The sequence below is a fragment of the Octopus bimaculoides genome, chromosome 11, assembly GCF_046866305.1.
Source record: "Octopus bimaculoides isolate indiv1 chromosome 11, ASM4686630v1, whole genome shotgun sequence".
NCBI classification, from domain to species: domain Eukaryota; kingdom Metazoa; phylum Mollusca; class Cephalopoda; order Octopoda; family Octopodidae; genus Octopus; species Octopus bimaculoides.
The window spans coordinates 54,873,592-54,891,555 of record NC_142938.1 but is presented as its reverse complement, the minus strand read 5'-3'; the positions used below and the strand labels follow the sequence as shown (position 1 = coordinate 54,891,555).

Here is a 17,964-nt window from a genome sequence, read left to right as displayed (position 1 = left end):
ACAGAGATGGATGAATATACACTCATACTGACATACACACACATGCAATATTCGTCAACAAAGATTTCACCAAACTGAAGAGAAGGTATATACAGTGATCTCTATTTAGTATATTCTAGAGCTGGCACAAACATCTGAGTGCAGAAAGCTCAGAAAAATCCCTGAAATAGATACAGGACATAAATTACAACAAGAATTAGCAATTAACTCCACAAGAAATTACCATTATTAGATGAATTATATTGGTACTGTATATGATATTAGTATTCAGTAACCTAGTAATGTCAAGCTTATGACAAAATCAGAAGAATCTAACTACTCTAAAAAATGAAAATTAGTTTCATGCACAAACTGAAATACTAGAAGTTGACATTCTACTTCTAGGTACTTTTGACAGGAAAGATATACAATGACTACACTTGGAAAATCCCAGGAGTGGCACAACATGAAAGCCTTTCAAATTCTTGAACAGGTCATCACTGCACAATGAGAGAAGAACCATTTTATCTTTCAAGGATAAGGACTATGTACTGAATACTATATATAGTAAGCTTGCTACGAGAAAAGGACTATGTACTGAATACTATATATAGTAAGCTTGCTATGAGATAAGCAGAGAGTAAATACCAATACTTTCAAACATCACTTGTATTCCACTATGTACAATCCAAGAAGGTCCTACATATGCAGCATGAGAAACAGAGGGGAGTACTGGCATCAAACTCCCTCATATGTTTGTGTGTGTGTGTGTGTGTGTGTGTGTGTGTGTGTGTGTGAGTGGTGAGGTTATATTTTATTTTGGTTGAGTCTCTTGCTAGTTTGAGTTTCATCTATGGATACACAAGATCTTCAGGCAAATTATATAGTGTGCTATTAATCTTTATTATACTGAGTACCCATTTGCAACAATGAACACTAAATATGTATGTGCTTGTGTGTACATACATACATATATAAGTATAATAAAAATAATATATATATATATATATATATATATATATATACTAGCAGAGATACCTGACGTTGTCCGTGTTATATGCAATTGAAGAATTAGACTTTTCTGTTATATTTTCTCTAATGAACTGGAATACCTATGATTCGAATTTCATCAAAATTGCAATGAGGGTTCTTTCCCTCTTTACATGACACATGTATCCCATACTACTGATCTTTATGCACAGATTCCAAAATTCCAGTCTTATGGAACCTGTTAAAAGGATTTTGCTCCTGAAAAATGGAGTTTATGGAGCTCTAAAATGTGGGAGTTAAGGCCCCTATTGGGGGTGGGTGTCTTAATGTCAACCAGAGAAGTTGAATTGTTGAGAATCTTTTTAACTTGGGTCTTATATGTATTGTTCAAATTTCTTTAAAATAGGAAATATATGTATGTTCACTGGGTTTGTAAAAGAGAGCAAAGCTACAGGAAACCAAAAGACGAATGATCACAATAAGCAGTCAGCTATCCTATCCTAGTCATTACTACTCCCCAATGTAGGATTCCTCACTGTACAGGTGACAGGCACAGCCGTAAGATGCATCACGGATCTATAGCAATTGGAAGGGTGTGACCCAACTCAAACATTAACAACTGTGTGATGTGAGGACTAAGGGGAAATGAAAATGTCACCTCTGGAGTTTGCAAATGTCCACTACACTGATAGGTAGCTGGACAGAATAAATTTACAATCTATAAATGTCTTTCAATAACCAGTCACTCATCTGGAAAGGCCTTGAAATCAATGTTAAACATTGGGGGACTATGTGTGACCCAGTGGTAATAAACAGACTCAAAGGAGGTCTACAACCAAATAACTTTACTGAACACTTTGCAACTGAATCAGTGGAAGCAAAGATGTCTCTCATTTACTTGACAATTTATGCACCACATTGCAGAAATCACAATCTAAGTATATCTCGAAGCAAACTCTTACACTGTTGTACCATTGAATTACAAATAACGCTCATCTTTTATGCTCGAGCGACCCCATGAAGGGGTCTTTCTAACTTCTAAGATGAAATTTTAGAAATATTACTTCATTTGTGTATAATATCTATGGTTAAAATTTCATCAACAGCAAAAAATATATGAATTTTCATGGGGATTATGGCCCTTATGCATAGAATATAATTTCCAAATTTTATAAAGAGCCATTCAGTACTTTTGACCTAGTTTTGGATCATAAAAATTGACTAAGATTTGAGTTAAAGTCCCCATTAGGGGGTCTTAGAATCCTCATGAGAAGTGGAAACTTTGAGAATACTTCTTGGTGTGTGTCAATTACCCATGGTTGAAATTTCATCAACATCGAAAATTTATGAATTTTCATTGGGGTTCTACCCCCTTTAAGCCATCTCAAATTCAAACCAAACATACTGCATTATACCGGCCTTATGCATTGAATCTAAGTTCCAAATGTCATAAGGATCCATTCATTAATTTTGGTCCATGAAATTAAATGAAACAAACAGCATTACCCTTCTCCCTAGGCTTGGATTTTGAGTTCCAAATTTCATTAGGATCGGTGCAGTAGTTTTCGAATGTATAAGTAACACATGAACACACAATAGGACATTGACTTTTACATAATAGATATGAATATGCACATATACATACATGTATGTGTGTGTGTGTATTTTATATATATATATATATATATATATATATATATATAATACACACACACACATATGTATATATATATATATACACACACACAAAAAAAGATAGATTGATAGCTACAACTGAGTGGGCAAACAAAAATATGAGACACTGCCTAGTGCTTTTTTATATTTTGATAAGCCTGGTACTTATTCTATCAGTTTCTTCTTGTCTCAAACCAGTAAGCTATGGGGATGTAAATCGTATATATATATATACAATTGATTTCTTTCAGTTTCTGTCTACAAAATCCACTCACAAGGCTTTGGTTGGTCTGAGGCTATAGCAGAAGACACATGCCAAGTCACCACATAGCGGTACTGAATCCAAGACCATGTGTTTTGGAACCAAGTTTCTTACTACACAGCCACACCTGCACCTATGTATATGTGTGTGTGTATGGGTGTATATATGTATGCATGTGTATATATATATATATATATATATATATATATATGTACATATTACATGTACATCTATATATATACATCTATACATATACAGCTAAACATATACATGTATACATACACATCTATATATATATACATTTATCCAGATGTATATATATATATATGTATATATATATATTATATGTATGTATGTATATATGTATGTATGCCTGTATATATGTGAAATAATAGTTTCCATTCTTTCACTTTTGACACGTAATACTGAAATAGTTGAGGAGATATGATATTGCTCTGGGATCACACTAGGCAAGAAGTTAAAAATTTTTTTCGCCTATGACACTACATGGACCCTAAGTAAGGCATGTGTAAAATTTGAATGAAATTGGTTGTATAGTTCTCAAGTTTTAGGGATTCACACAGACAGACACGCTTCCTCATCTTTATATATTATAGATAGATAGATAGATATATATAAAAACACACACACACACACCATAAAGAAGAATGGAGAATTATATATCTTCAAAATTTGTTTCTTACAGTATTATTCTCATTAAATCTACATTAGATTCCAATCTGACATGTGTTGGCCAGCTGGATCTGGGTTATATCAGAGTGCTAACAAGGCATCTGCCCGGATTTCAAATCCCTATTCCTTTACGTTATATATCATCATCATCATCATCATTTAACATCCGCCTTCCATGCTGGCATATATAGATGGATGGATGGCTTTACATAAATACATATAGACATACATACACACACATGTAACATTCCTCAACAAAGATTTCACCAAGGTGAAGAGGAGACATATACAGTAATCTCTATTGAGAAGATTCTAGAACTAGTATATGTGTGTATTTGCATATATTCTTGTTTTTACACCACATGGTGGCTGTAAACAAGTATCACCGTCATACAAGTGAGGTTGTTCATTTCAAATCTTCCATGTAAAACATGACTGGGAAGACTTACTTTGCTTAGAAACAGGTGAGGGTTGGTGACAGGAAAGGTGCTCGGCTGTAGAAAATCTACCTGTCAGCATCGAAAAGTGAACAGTAAATGATCATGATGTTATTGTTCCTTTTTCATACTGAGTCATTTTTCCCCACTATCACCACAATGATAAATTAAAAAACTGATTTTTTCCACCAAAATCATAGCAATGCCCACAAAAAGGACATAGTTTAAGTGCCTACTACAAAAGATAGAAATATTTCACCCAAAGACTTCATTAGAAGCCTGATCAGTTCAATGAAAAACAAAACATAAAAAATACAGAAACATCTGTGTGGTAAGAAGCTTGTTTCCCAACCATATAGTCTTGACTTCAACCCCACTGCATGGCACCTTGGGCAAGCATCTTCTACTATGGTCCCAGACTAATTAAAGGCTTGTGAATGGATCTGGTAGGCAGAAAATGAAAGAAGCCTGTCGTACGCATACATACACAATATATATATATATATATATATATATATATATATATATATATATATATATATATATATACACACACACACATATATATATATATATATATATATATACACTTTTTTTTAATTAAAGTTGCTAAACATCACAAAAACTACTATTCAGAGTTTCACGTTCCAGTTCATTGGACAGTTGTGATGATACATGTAATATATGATTTGATATCAAATCATATATTACACGTGCCATCACAATTTTATTCCATTCTTGATCACAACCCGACTTACGGGAATGTGAAACTCTGAGTAGCAGTTTTGTGATGTTTTTGCAGCTTTCGACATTAAGAGACCGATAGAAAAAGTACCAAATTTCAAAATAATTACTGGGGGTTGCAGCAGCAAGCATTAAAAGATTTTTGGTGGCAAATTTGGGGAGGTTATTAAAATTGTGGAAACAAGCAGCCAAGGAAAAATTCACCCAACTGAGAAAATAAGTCGATTCTTTCAATTGCAAACACATATCACATGAACGAGAAACTTTCAAACAGAATGTACACCCATAACCACACTTTAATATGACTTGCTCATCAGCAAAGAAAAAGATGGAAACTAACATATATGGATACATAAATACCATGATTGTACACAAAACCATCCTTTTGTAAGATGGGTGGATGGCTGCGATAGGAAAAGATTGGAAGATATCAAAGAATGGACCGGCAAGAACTTTGCCAACTTACAATGAGTAGCAGAAAATCTGAAGATCTACTTTAATACTTCTGTAACTGACGACTGATGGCAGTGATGTAACATTCATCCTTTTCTTTCTTAGTTTTTAAACTAATTGAGATTAGTTCGATGTCAAATCTTGCTGCAGAACTGGCAGATCAGACCATTTCAGTAAATGTTTTCTTATTGAATATCAAGTGGTTATGTCAATAAAAGGGAATATAGTTCAAAGTTACTGAGCAAATAATATAGGGAACCGAACAGGGTCTCAATATAGATATATATTTAACAAAAAGTGTAACATATGGATCTATATATTTTATAATGCAATGTACTCTTTATAGGATCGTCTCCTCGAAGTACAAAAGTGCGCTATTATGAAAACTTCGCAAAAAGGAGCTAATGTTTACAATTTCAGTGCTAAACTTGCTAACAATGAACATCGGAGTACAGCTTAATAAAAAGTAAAAGTTGCGCGCGCGTGTGTACCTCTGGGAAAATGTGTACCTTGAGATAAAATTAAAAGGAAAGGTAGCAGCCCTCCAAAACCGTCATTACAGGAAGTCACTGCAAATATCTAGGCTAACCTACACCACCTTATCATATCATATCATTGAACTAACAAAGTAGAGCTTGAGTAAGTTTGCTAAGTGGATCAACTAGCATAAATATGTAGTAGTCGGGGCTTCCAGCTCCTCTTTAGAAGAATGGATCCAATTACAGAAAGATTTCTAGGCAGTTAAAGAGGGAGAAAAAAAATAAAAGAAACTAATTATTTAGTACAGATATGTTTCTGAGAGTCATGAATTACTAGGAACACACATGTGGAGTTTTGTAAGCATTTGGAATAGTAAAATATTAAAAATCAATACTTACATTGGGGAGAGAGGAAGATTGCGGTAAAACAAGAATCGAGGAAAGAAACAAAATAATTTTCGGTAAAGAAGTGTCTTTTATACGTCACTTCCCGTAGATGAACACTACTTCCGGTACTACCTCCTTTACTCCAGAAACTTAAACAAACATTGCTAGAAAATCTAACCTGTTTGTAGTTGATGGTGATATATATATATATATACACACACATATATATATATATATATATATGTATATGTATGTATAAGTTAATTTATTGATGATGGTATATATTAGTTATCCTGTTATTTAGTAGTGGTACAATAGTTAACATGTTAGTGGTGGTGTGTGTATATATATATATATATATATATATATATATGTGTGTGTGTGTGTATGTTATATATGTATATACCACCTTGATATATCATATAACTGAACTATATATAACTAGAGAAGTATTAAGGTGGCTAAAACAGGAATTACTGCATTTAATGTATTCTTCTGGGCTTGGAATTCAAATTCATCCTGAATCAGTTAATATCTACAGTTAATTTATTCAACTATGTTTCTCGAACTAGATATGTCCTGATACCTTGGTATGAAATTAATAAACATTGTGCAAGGCATATTTATTTAGCTTAGCATATTTATTCGAGTTGCTGCAGACCGACTAAGTGCGCCGATCTATGGACTCGCAGAATAGGATTAGAATTTCAATCTGTTGATGGTGTGCTCTATTTAAGTTTAACCAGTTTCAAACAGTTAAATCCATCAAGATAATAAAAATAATGATAAAGAAAGAATAGTTTCTTGCCGTAAATGGTGGGGGCAATCTCGGATAAAATAAATACACCTCATTTTTCGGGAACTCGAAAATATATACTACTTTGTTTTCCTTTTAATATTTTCAATAATTACTGAATATTTTCTTTTTTTTTTTGCCTTTCCCCTTTTTCCCCTTTGTTTTTTTCTTTATCTTTCTTTTGTGTGATTCTTTTGGAAGAATCATGACTATTGTTTAGGATTTGTATTCTAATGTAGTTTTGTATGATTCATTTATCATACATGTTATATACGTAATTAGATCTGTATATTTCTTGAAGTAAAACATTAAAATGAGATAACCTATGATGTTTGGCTTTTTACTGCGAGATTCTTGTAAAATGCAAAATGCTTCCAAATAGTTCTTGTACTACAAGGATACCCAGCGTTTCCAGAGAAATAAAACACGTAGTTGATAGCTAATTTATCGAATATATATATATATATATATAATGTTTAAATTATTTGAATTAAATGTATGCTTCTATTTTCATTTCTTAAAATATGTTTCAACAAACTCTTACAAACAGATAACACAGACGTTTCAGCTGATAATCCAGTTGATTTATATGATGCATAGATATTAATACAAAAAGTGTAATTACAGTTGTGTGCCCCGCCCGTACACCAACTTTGTTTCTTTCAAAACTTTCTGAAAAACAAGCGTTTTTTAACGAAATTTTCCAAAGATACGTTTCAAATGGTGTAAACTGCGATTCAATCGGAATTTTATGGAGAAAACTTTTTTCTTTTCGTTTTTTAATTTTTTTTTTTTTTTTTTTGCTGGGTTGAGGGTACAGGAGTTTCGGATAATTCACAAACCTCGACTATTTCCTCATAAACATTCTGAAAAATGAATAATTATTAGTAAATTTTTCTACATATACATCTCTATAGATTGCAACCTTATCGGAATTTGAGAAAGAAAAACGGAAGGAGTATCGGGTAATTCACACATTGTTTCCTCATTCGTTTTGATGAGATATGGGAATTATCCATCTCTCCAATCGCCCCTTATTTTTTTCACATCAAATTCTGATATAATCATAATCTAATCTGAAGTTAGTGGTGGGACCGAACTTATTTGTAGTTATACCTTGCTAATATTTTTAATTTTTTATTTATTTTTAAGAAAAAAAATTTTTTTCTGGATTTCTGTTTTGAATATTGCAAAATACGGATCTTTTTTAAAACGGGGGCCACATTTTTCATTAACGAAACACTTTGAAACTTGGAACACTGGTAGAATGTGTCATATAAAACATCTTTTTCTCTTAGTCTTCTTAAAAAAAAAAGAAATCCATAAATTATTCCATGTTAAAGTTGTCGTATTTCTGTAATTTCAACCAATCACTGACGTCCATTCAGCCGATATACATTAAGCGCCGACTACATAAACAAACGATTCTGAAACAATTAACCCTAACCCTAACGTTAGGGTTAGGGTTAAAGCAAATTTAAAATGAAAAAAGCAAATAAAACGAAGAATCGTTTGTTTATGTAGTCGGCACTTAATGTATATCGGCTGAATGGACGTCAGTGATTGGTTGAAATTATCGAAATAAGACAATTTTTTTACATGAAATAAATTCGAATACAAAAATATTTTTCTGTTCTATAACACAAAATAGATAAGTATACGAAGTTTGAAAGTCTTTCGGTACCAAAAACACTACGTAAAACATTAATGAAAAATGTGGCCCCCGTTTTAAAAAAGATCCCAAAAGACTATTTTGTGAAAAAAGTTAACGATTTTTTTTTTCACACTTTATCTGTTACCCTAAAAAGAATTTCTACTTACAGATTTGTAACTTGCTATTTTTAAAATGTGCATGTCAAAATAATAATGATGAATATAGTGAGGGCGCATGACTTAGTGGTTTGGGTTTTCGGCTCACGGTCGTAGGTCGTGAGTTCGATTCCTAACAGCACATTATGTCTTTCATCAAACGCTTTGTTTCACGTTGTTCGAGTCCATTCAGCTGGCAAGAATGAGTAGTACCTGTATTTCACATTCTGCGTGTCTATGAAGTGGTTTGCCACTTGCACGTTTATTTCACCAGCAGGCTGTTCCGTTGGCCCGACCAACTGGAATACTCGTAAGATCAGGTTATCTGCAGCCAAACAGAGGGGAAGACAGGGCCAAAAAAAATTGTCATTTGAAAGGAATTATTTTCTTTAGAATTTTAGAGAAATATTCACAAGTGAAAAACAGGTAGGTAGATGATGTTCATATTGCACTACTACAGTAATACATTTTTTGAACTTTATGTAATTTAATTGAAGTATCTTTTATCTTTTACTTGGGGGTTTAGTCGAACGAACTCACCCCAGTGCTTATTTCGGTTTATCACTAGTTTAGGACCCGGTCACAAAAATGAAAAAGAAAATAGGTGTAAAATAATGTGTAGTAAACGAATATAAAAAAAAATGCGCGCTGATGAACGGGTGGGGGTGACTCGGAAAATTCACATGATACGGTAACTCAACTTTCACACTAAAAAAAGTGTAATAGGTGTAAAATAATGTGTACTAAACAAATATAGAAAAATATATATATTTGCGCCGACGAACGTGCGGGGAGAGGACTTAGAAAATTCACACGATCCGATAACCCAACTTTAACACCCAGTCACAAAAATGAAAAAAAAAAGTGTAATAGGTGTATAATAATGTGTAGTAAACGAAAAGGAAAAAAATGCGCGCTGATGAACGGGGTGGAGAGGGAGAGGACTCGGAAAATTCACACGATCCGATTTAAGGTAAATGAGGGGGGTTTTTTTCTTAGCGAAACGTGCGCGGGTACACTTATCAAAATTTACCTTTAATTGGATCGTATGAATTTTCCGAATCCTCTCCCCACCCCTCCGTTCGGCGTCACCGGATCCTAAACTAGAAATTAACCCTCATTTCATAACCCTGAAACTGATTTCAACTGTCTTTTTTGCCGAACCACCAAGTTACGGAATTAAACAAACCAGCACGATTGTCAAGAGGTGGTGGAGAGAAACACACACAACAAGCTTCTTTCAGTCTCTATCGACTAAATCCACTTACAAGGCTTTGGTCTGTCCTAGACTATTGTGAAAGACTCTTGCCTTGGTACCACGCAGTGGGACTAAACCTAGAACCATGTGGTTGGGAAGAAAACTCCTTAACACACATTCACGAAGCACAAATAAGGCGGTATGGTTAAAAACGTTCTATTGCTTGAGATTTCGCAAACATTCGGGGAAATATCTCGTAAGGTGTTGGGATCTGCTCTTCACCTGTCACCTGTCATATTTAGCACTGATATGTACGAAGAAGACTCTGTAAAAGGGGTGGAACGAAACAGACGAGGTGTCAGAGATAAATTCATCCTGAGTGGTGAGAAAACAGGGCGTCCGAAAGACTGGAAAGTCTTTCTTGCAAATGATGAGAACAAGACAGTTCATTCAACTTTTGCTCTCAACTTGGAGGAGTGAGGTGTCTGCCAACATTCTCACTGGACATGAGATGGTACTGGTATGTGAAGGAAAAGCTTACCAGTTGACATCGGATGGACGTAACACATTCTGTCAACAAATGCACTCTCGAATCTTCACAGAAAGAAACTGACACTCGTGTGATCCTGTTTCGCATGTATGCCAAAGAACAGAGATGCAAATCCGTTCGCGTGAGGAGTCCCAATTCAAACATATTTTTCATCTTATTTCACGACGCTAGATTCCTGAAAGGATTTCAAATTCTGTTTGAAACTGGAAAGGGTAACACACGACGCTGTATCGATGTGACCAAGCTGGTTATATCTTTCGCGCCTGTTCTCTGTTCTGCATTGCTAGGTTATCATGCCTTCACCGGGTGCGATAGTACCAGTGCCTTGAAAGGGAAGGGGAAAGTGAAAAGACTGAAAGTCGTTGAAACATATGAATCATTCCAGACAAAAGGACAAAAAAAGGTTAATACATTGCGGTTCACAATCTTGCGAGCAAAGTGAGGTGAGAAGGATGAATCCACAAGATTTAAGCAATTCGATCTTGTTTCACTGCCCCCCCCCCCCATGTAGAAACGTCCTCGAGCAACATGTTCGGCGAAGCAACTTCCAGTCCAGGATATGGAAGCTCGCGAACATTGAAAAGCTTTCAGTGCCTAAACCAGACGAAGAACATGGCTGGACAATGGAAGCTGGAGTCATGAAGCTGAAGTGGACAGAGAGTGAAGTGATTCCCCGTCAGTTCGTGGATATTCTGAAACTTGTGCATCAGATTCTGACCCAGATTGTGATAATGAACTTAGTGAAAGTGATTTCCTTGACAGAGTAGGATCGGACAGTGATACTGAAAGATGATTATTAATGGGGCACTTGAAATGACTCATGAGTGTAATAGATTACAGAATTGCCTCAAGGGAGAAGTCAAGCAAATTTTCTGAGCAGATGCTATTTCTGCCACTGATCCTCGTCTGTTTCCGGGCTAGTTAACATTTTCCCTTATCCTTTGGACACCAATAGTTCAGCGGCCGAGCATGTTTTGAATGTTGCCAACAACACCGCTTGTATGACACTGATGTTTGCCTAGTGCACAATATCAAGACATAGAAACACAAATACACATACATACATACTACATGATGGTTACCCCCTCGTTATCGAGTATGGCTATTCCACGAGGCTTAACTGTTATCAGTGTTGTGATCGAATGTGACTTTTTAGCCCAGCTAAAGATCTACAATGTCTTGTACAGAATTGGCAGCTAAACCCTTTACCGGCAATAGCCGGCTGTAGTTGTAACTGGGCATCATGTACCTTTGAATGTCGTTTAAGTCCTCCCACCGAATTACACTCCCGTCTACATACCCGACAGATATGATTAGTATGGTGTGTAGCACCACCACCAGTAGCCTGGTTGTCAATCATCTGTCTCACTTTATGACTACGAAGATGACTCTTGAGTCCAGCTTTACTGAGGCAGGGTCTTTCACAGACACTGCATGTCAGCATCATAGGAAGACCCTTACCATCTGGAAGTGCAACAGCGATGTTACAGGATTTATAGTGTGTGGTAGTAACTTTACATTTGTATACAATAATATAGCACTGACCATAGCCCCTAAAAGAACAATTAGGGTCCCAGCAACAGTCAGAAGGAAACCAACCACAAGTATAATGTGATTTTTGTAAGAAAAAACATGTGAACTTCAGAAATGATATCAAGAAAAAATTGACTTAATTTTTTTTCAATTTATTTTTCCTTATATTTCAGCATGACTAAATCGTTTTTTTTTTAAGCAACTGAAACACATGACACATTTGATAAAAATCTAAAATACTTTCTTCTTTTTATCCATGACAAAAATCTCAAAGCAATTCTTCCTTTTTCTTTTTTAATATAGATTTACTCGGGCGCAAACGCTTAATCTTTTCAACATGTACGTTGTTGAACTATGTACACCGGAAAAAAAAAAATTGAAATAATGGGACGTAACTTATTTCTTTTAGAAACAAGTGAAAGTTATGCAATCCTTAATTATTTCCCTTGAGACCTTTTCGTTTTTGTTCTTTTCTTTCTTTGGTTTGCAAGATTCTTGAAATGAAATCGTGTGTCGAAACAAATTTTGTGTTATTGTTATTGGCGTAATGACTTTCTTAAGACAACAAAATATTTCCCTTGTGTTTAAAGCAAAATTTTCAAAGGCAAAATTACAAATTAATGCATGAAAATTACAAAATACATGAATATATATGTACCCAATTTTTTTTTCCCAGTTCTTTTCTTCTTAGCGAAATATCAAACATTCAGTAGTGTTGTATCGGAGTACTGTGATGCGACATAATTATCATGTGGAACTTTATATATTAGTAATTTTTCTTTATCCTTAAACTAATACAAATATACAAAATAATTTACGCTTGAGTGCACCGACGAACATTTGGCGGCTCGCCTTACCGATATATCAGGGGATACCCGTAAGAGGGCGTGGCTGTTCAAACACTTTAGCCTCTCTACCCACTGCAGTAATGCCTTGAGTGTATTGGCTTGCTTCAGTAGGCTCCTTTGAATCTTGTGGTATGCGACCAATTGAAGCAATTTTTCATTCTTTTTCTTTCTTCTTTTCCCTTTTTTCTTCGCTCATATTTGTGCTTTCTCCGATTTGGAATTTGGATTTTAATGTGGTTTTGTATTATGTATGTAGTATATACATACGTGTTAAATATGTAATTATTTAATTATCTAAATTATATCAGATTATTATTTTCAATAAAGACTAGTGTACGCTATGGGATGTTTGTTTCTTTTATCAGCATCAAGGGGATAAAGCTGAAGAAATTACTGTCGCGAGTCCTAGAATTCCTGGGGCCAGTTACACGATTTCCATGGTGTATAAGTGACCGAGAACACAACATTGCTTCTGAACGGGATGCCAGCCCGTCGAAGGATTATTCGTTTACAGCTGAGTGGACTGGAGCAAACTGAAATGAAATCTTTTGCTCAAAAACACACCGCACCGCCTGATTCAGGAATCTTGCGATTTTGATTGCTGCATCACTAAACTTAGGGATGTGAGGTATTAAAACATACCAAAATATTGGTTTCACATTTTGGCACTAGGCCAGCAGCTTCGGAGAGGGGCTAAATCAATTACACCGAATCCAGTGCTCAACTGGTATTTAGTTTAATCATCCCCGAAAGGATGAAAGGCAGAGTCGACCTCGGCGAAGTTTGAACTCAGAACGTAGCGACGGACGAAATGCTGTTAACCAAATTTCCCGGCGTGCTAAAGATTCTGCCAGCTCACCGCCTTATTAGACAGCTTCTTATCTAAACAAGGCTACGACGAACGCAGTTTCTTTCTGCAGCAAGACTACATTTGCTTTCAAAATACACTTCAATATATTGTTTTAGAATACGTCCATGCTGTGTTAATAGCAAATAAATATGCATGTATGGAGATATCAATAATTTTTTTTTTAATTGTGTTAAAACAAAATAGGTCTGAATCTAAATTAAGTTGTTTATTGATTTATATACATGGTTGTGATAATACAGAAATCAAGCATCCCTGTAATCCCGGGTTCGATACGCGTTTACTATACCATAACAAATAAACAGGAAATAGCAGTCAAGACTACCTCAAATCATAAATAAAGACAGGACACACTGAGTGTAGTCAACCCATTGCCAAAAGAAAAAAATTTAAATTAAAAAAGGAGAAAGAAAGAGAGAAATGGTTCTACACATCTAGAATGCCTTTGACTTTACGGTTATGCCTGTTCGATGATGGTTATCTAATCAAAGTGGTGAACTAAAAATAACTTTTAATGGTAATTAAAAAAAAAGATGCAAGGGAGAGGACTCGCGAAATTTTAAGTGATCAAAAATGAAATTGAGATATAGAGAGGAGAGAATCGTCTGTAGTCCTGTGGCCATCAACCTCCCGGGGCTCATTTCTCGGACGGGCTGCAGTTATCCGATTTTGCTGAAGTCTCGACGGCAACCGGCACGAACAAATAGCGGCCCCCTTGCATTTATTTATCTATTTTTTAAATGTTGGATGACATATCTCATTTATTTATTTATATATTCATTTTGGAAAATTCATTAATATTGAATGTTTATTTTTTATTCTTTTACTTGTTTCAGACATTTGACTGCGGCCATGCTAGAGCACCGCCTTGAAAAGCTTTAGTCGAACAAATCGACCCCAGGACATTTTTAAAGCCTAGTACTTATTCTATCGGTCTTTTTTGCTGAACCGCTAGTTTACAGGGACGTAAACATACCAAAACCGGTAATCAAGCAGTGACGGGGTGGGGGACAAACACAGACACAAAGATAAACAACACACATACATATATATTATACATATACGACGGGCTTTCAGTTTCCGTCTACCAAATCCACTCACAAAGCTTTGGTTGGCCTGAGACTATAGTAGAAGACTCTTGCCCAAGGTGTCACGCAGTGGGAATCATGTGGTAGGGAAGTAAGCTTTTTACCACACAACCGTGCGCGTGCGTGTGTGTGTGTGTGTGCGGGCGCACCGATCAAAGCCTTGTGATTGGATTTGGTAAACGGAAACGGAAAGGAGACCGTCGTATACATATTTAATTTATGTATATATCTATGTCTTTGTGTCTATGTTTGCCTCCCACCACCACTTGGAAACCGATGTTGGTTTGTTTACGCCCCCGTAACCTAGCGGTAAGGCAAAAGAGATCGGTAGAATGAGTACCAGACTTAGAAATATGTACTGAGGTCGATCCATTCGACTAAAGTTCTTGAAGGCGGTGTCCCAGCATGGCCGCAGTCTAACGACTGAAGCAGGCGAAAGATATATATATATACATATATATATATATATATATATATATATATATATATATATATATATATATATATATATATTATATATCAGTTAGCAATTCATATATTCATATATCCGAAAAGAAGCACACCCTAAAAGGTTGTTCGTTATGACTGGTCAGAGGATGAACATTGGTTTCACTCATATAAAGCACCTAACCGGAGGCTAATACAACTCTACAATTGGAGGGAGGAAAACGTCGTGGTCAGTTAATTTTATAGATAAAAAAATTTCCTAATGAAACTTTACTGTCCAAAACTTTGGACGAGGCGGAGTTATCCCCCTTCGATCAGTTCCATTTATGCCGGCAACTTTTTTCCCAGACGGCAAACTATGTTTTCAATAAGAATTTCCTCCGATGAAGGCAATGGCTAAATACCCCTTTTCTTAAGTTTAAAAAGGTCACCGAGTCAAATGAGTTTTTCAGGATTCTTGCTCTTTCGGCCAAGTAAAGCTTACATCGTTTGCTCTCGTTGGTGCACGACGGTCCTGGTTGTTCTTGGAGCCTTCATTTAATTATGTATGGCGTACCTTCCTTTTTTAAACGTTATACGTTGCTAACCAGGGACAAACTGTTGCTCCTCATTGGTATACACAAGGAGGACCTGTGGTTGCTAAGACGATACTTGAATGGGCCACTGTAGAACCAGCGTATTTCTCTGTTTGTACCGTAGTGCAGGGGTTTTCAAACTGTGGTCCGCGGACCACAGGGGGTTCGCAAGGACAAGACAGGGGGTCCGTGGACAGCAAATACTTTTTATGGGCAATTTGATTTTATATATGTTTTTTAATCGAAACCTTTTAATTAACAATAAACCTATTTGTTAAATACTGTTAAATAAATAAATGTAAAAATATGTTATTTTAAGCAAATATTTATGTATAAATTTCATAAGCGTTTATAAGGGGGTCCCTAAGGTAAGGCCTAAAATATAAAGGGGTCCGCAAGTCAAAAAGTTTGAAAACCCTTGCCTTAGTGCTTGTAGTATTACAGTTGTTGTTGTTGCATCGTTATCGTTACCGGTGCTGTTGTCACATGCCGAATCCGTTGCCGGTGGCGGTGCTTCTGCTGCTTGTATCGTTGCCATTGTTGCTGTTATTGATGCACTCGATATATGTGCCGCAGTTGTTGCCACTGCCGGACACATTGTTGGTGCTGTTGTTATTGCCACCATAGCTGCCGCTGCTTCTTGACGCACTACCGGCGTAACTGCCGCCGCGGCCGTCGCAGTTGCTGTTGCGGGTGTGTTGTTGGCAACGTTGCCGTTTTTGCCGGCAACGCTGCCGCTCACTGGGTATTCATTAACCCTGCATGAGTATCCAACCTCTGCGTATGGTTTAGGGGTACTCGGTAATATTTATTAACGCTTTGCACATAGCTGAAAGAAATCCTTAACTTGTGTCTAGTAAAGAAATGACTGATTCTATATGACTGTGAAGTGTTTGTCCTGTAATCTAAAAAATACCCTTCCCATGTAAGTTTTGACATTGAGTGAGAAGGGTGGGAGAAACCAAACGACTTTACAGTGCCGTTTCCTTTTGTGGGTGTTAGGATCCGTCATTTAGTAGATGCGGTCCTTGAATTCATTGGACGCCAAAGCCTCATTGTAACAGGATCTGCAGAGTCGAAAATTTCTTTACTGAAATACAGGTTCGAAATTCTCTTATTGACACCCTTCACTAGGTTATTGAATACGTAGATGGCAGGGGGCTGCGTTAAAGTACGACAGCCTTCCGTTTTAGTTTGCGGCGGGGCCAATATGAACCGGTACCCAGGTTTACTGTAACGTCTAAAAAGTTAACAATGGTAAGGTCGGTCTCAATTGTAATCTTAAAGCATTTCAAAAATATGGCTTACGTAATGGATACACCTCCTGTCATATATTACGCAAACCTGAAACGTACGGATTAAATGATTTCAAAATCTCACTATTTATTGATACTTGTTACTGGCGGTCTCAAATTATGTACCTACCCTCCTACCTACTTATGACTTGTTTTCTGCGATGACTAGTTGTACTGTGTGTGTGTGTGTGTGTGTGTGTGTGTGTGCGCGCGTGTGTATTTGTGCGTGCGTGTGTGTGTGTGTGTGTGTGTGTGCGTGCGTGTAACCCAGTATAAACTGTTGAATGGTTGGGCCAAGTGCGACTAAACTGGCTAGCAACCCTACCAAACCTTATTGGTATGGAGAGTAGTTGTCGTTGGACATCCTGAAGAATGAATAAATAACGAAACCTGTAAAAGAGTAGATGAGCTCAGTAGAGTCAAGAGACATTCAACAGCTGGGAGGGACAGAAGAAATCGAAAACTTGAAGCAATAGCAGAGAAAGTGAGGTGATAGAGGGAAAATATGACAAAGGAACAATAACAGCAAGTAAAAGAAAGGATAATATAAAACCAACATACAAGAGCCAACATTCCAACATTCTTTGTGATATCTACAATATTGGAGAAAATTCTGCAGATATGAAGAGGATCATCTGCTATAAGAAAGACACTATATATATATATATATATATATATATATATATAATATAAATAATATATAAATATATGCATATATCCATACATATATGTACATACCTATACGGACACAAACTGTGTGTCGATAGCCAGCTGGCAAAGATGTTTTTCCGGGGCTAAACATTAGTAACATCGTCCCGTGGAGGACTGCCACATTCTGTTGGGAAATAAACTTTATTGT

The 17,964-nt window shown here is 36.1% G+C and overlaps 1 protein-coding gene across 4 annotated transcripts in view; it reads right to left on the bottom strand.

The window, feature by feature from the left end:
- The window catches only part of LOC106874566 (ligand of Numb protein X 2), an 84,462-nt gene extending 66,498 nt beyond the window's left edge, over positions 1–17,964 (bottom strand). For 2 of the 4 annotated variants that reach the window (XR_016243681.1, XM_089360048.1), the window contains exon 1: positions 6,111–6,244. The gene's annotated coding sequence lies outside the window, so the exon portion shown is untranslated. Of the gene's footprint in view, positions 1–5,245; positions 5,795–6,110; positions 6,245–17,843 lie in introns of those variants that run through there. The other 2 variants (XM_089360050.1, XM_089360049.1) reach the window with 2 other exon arrangements.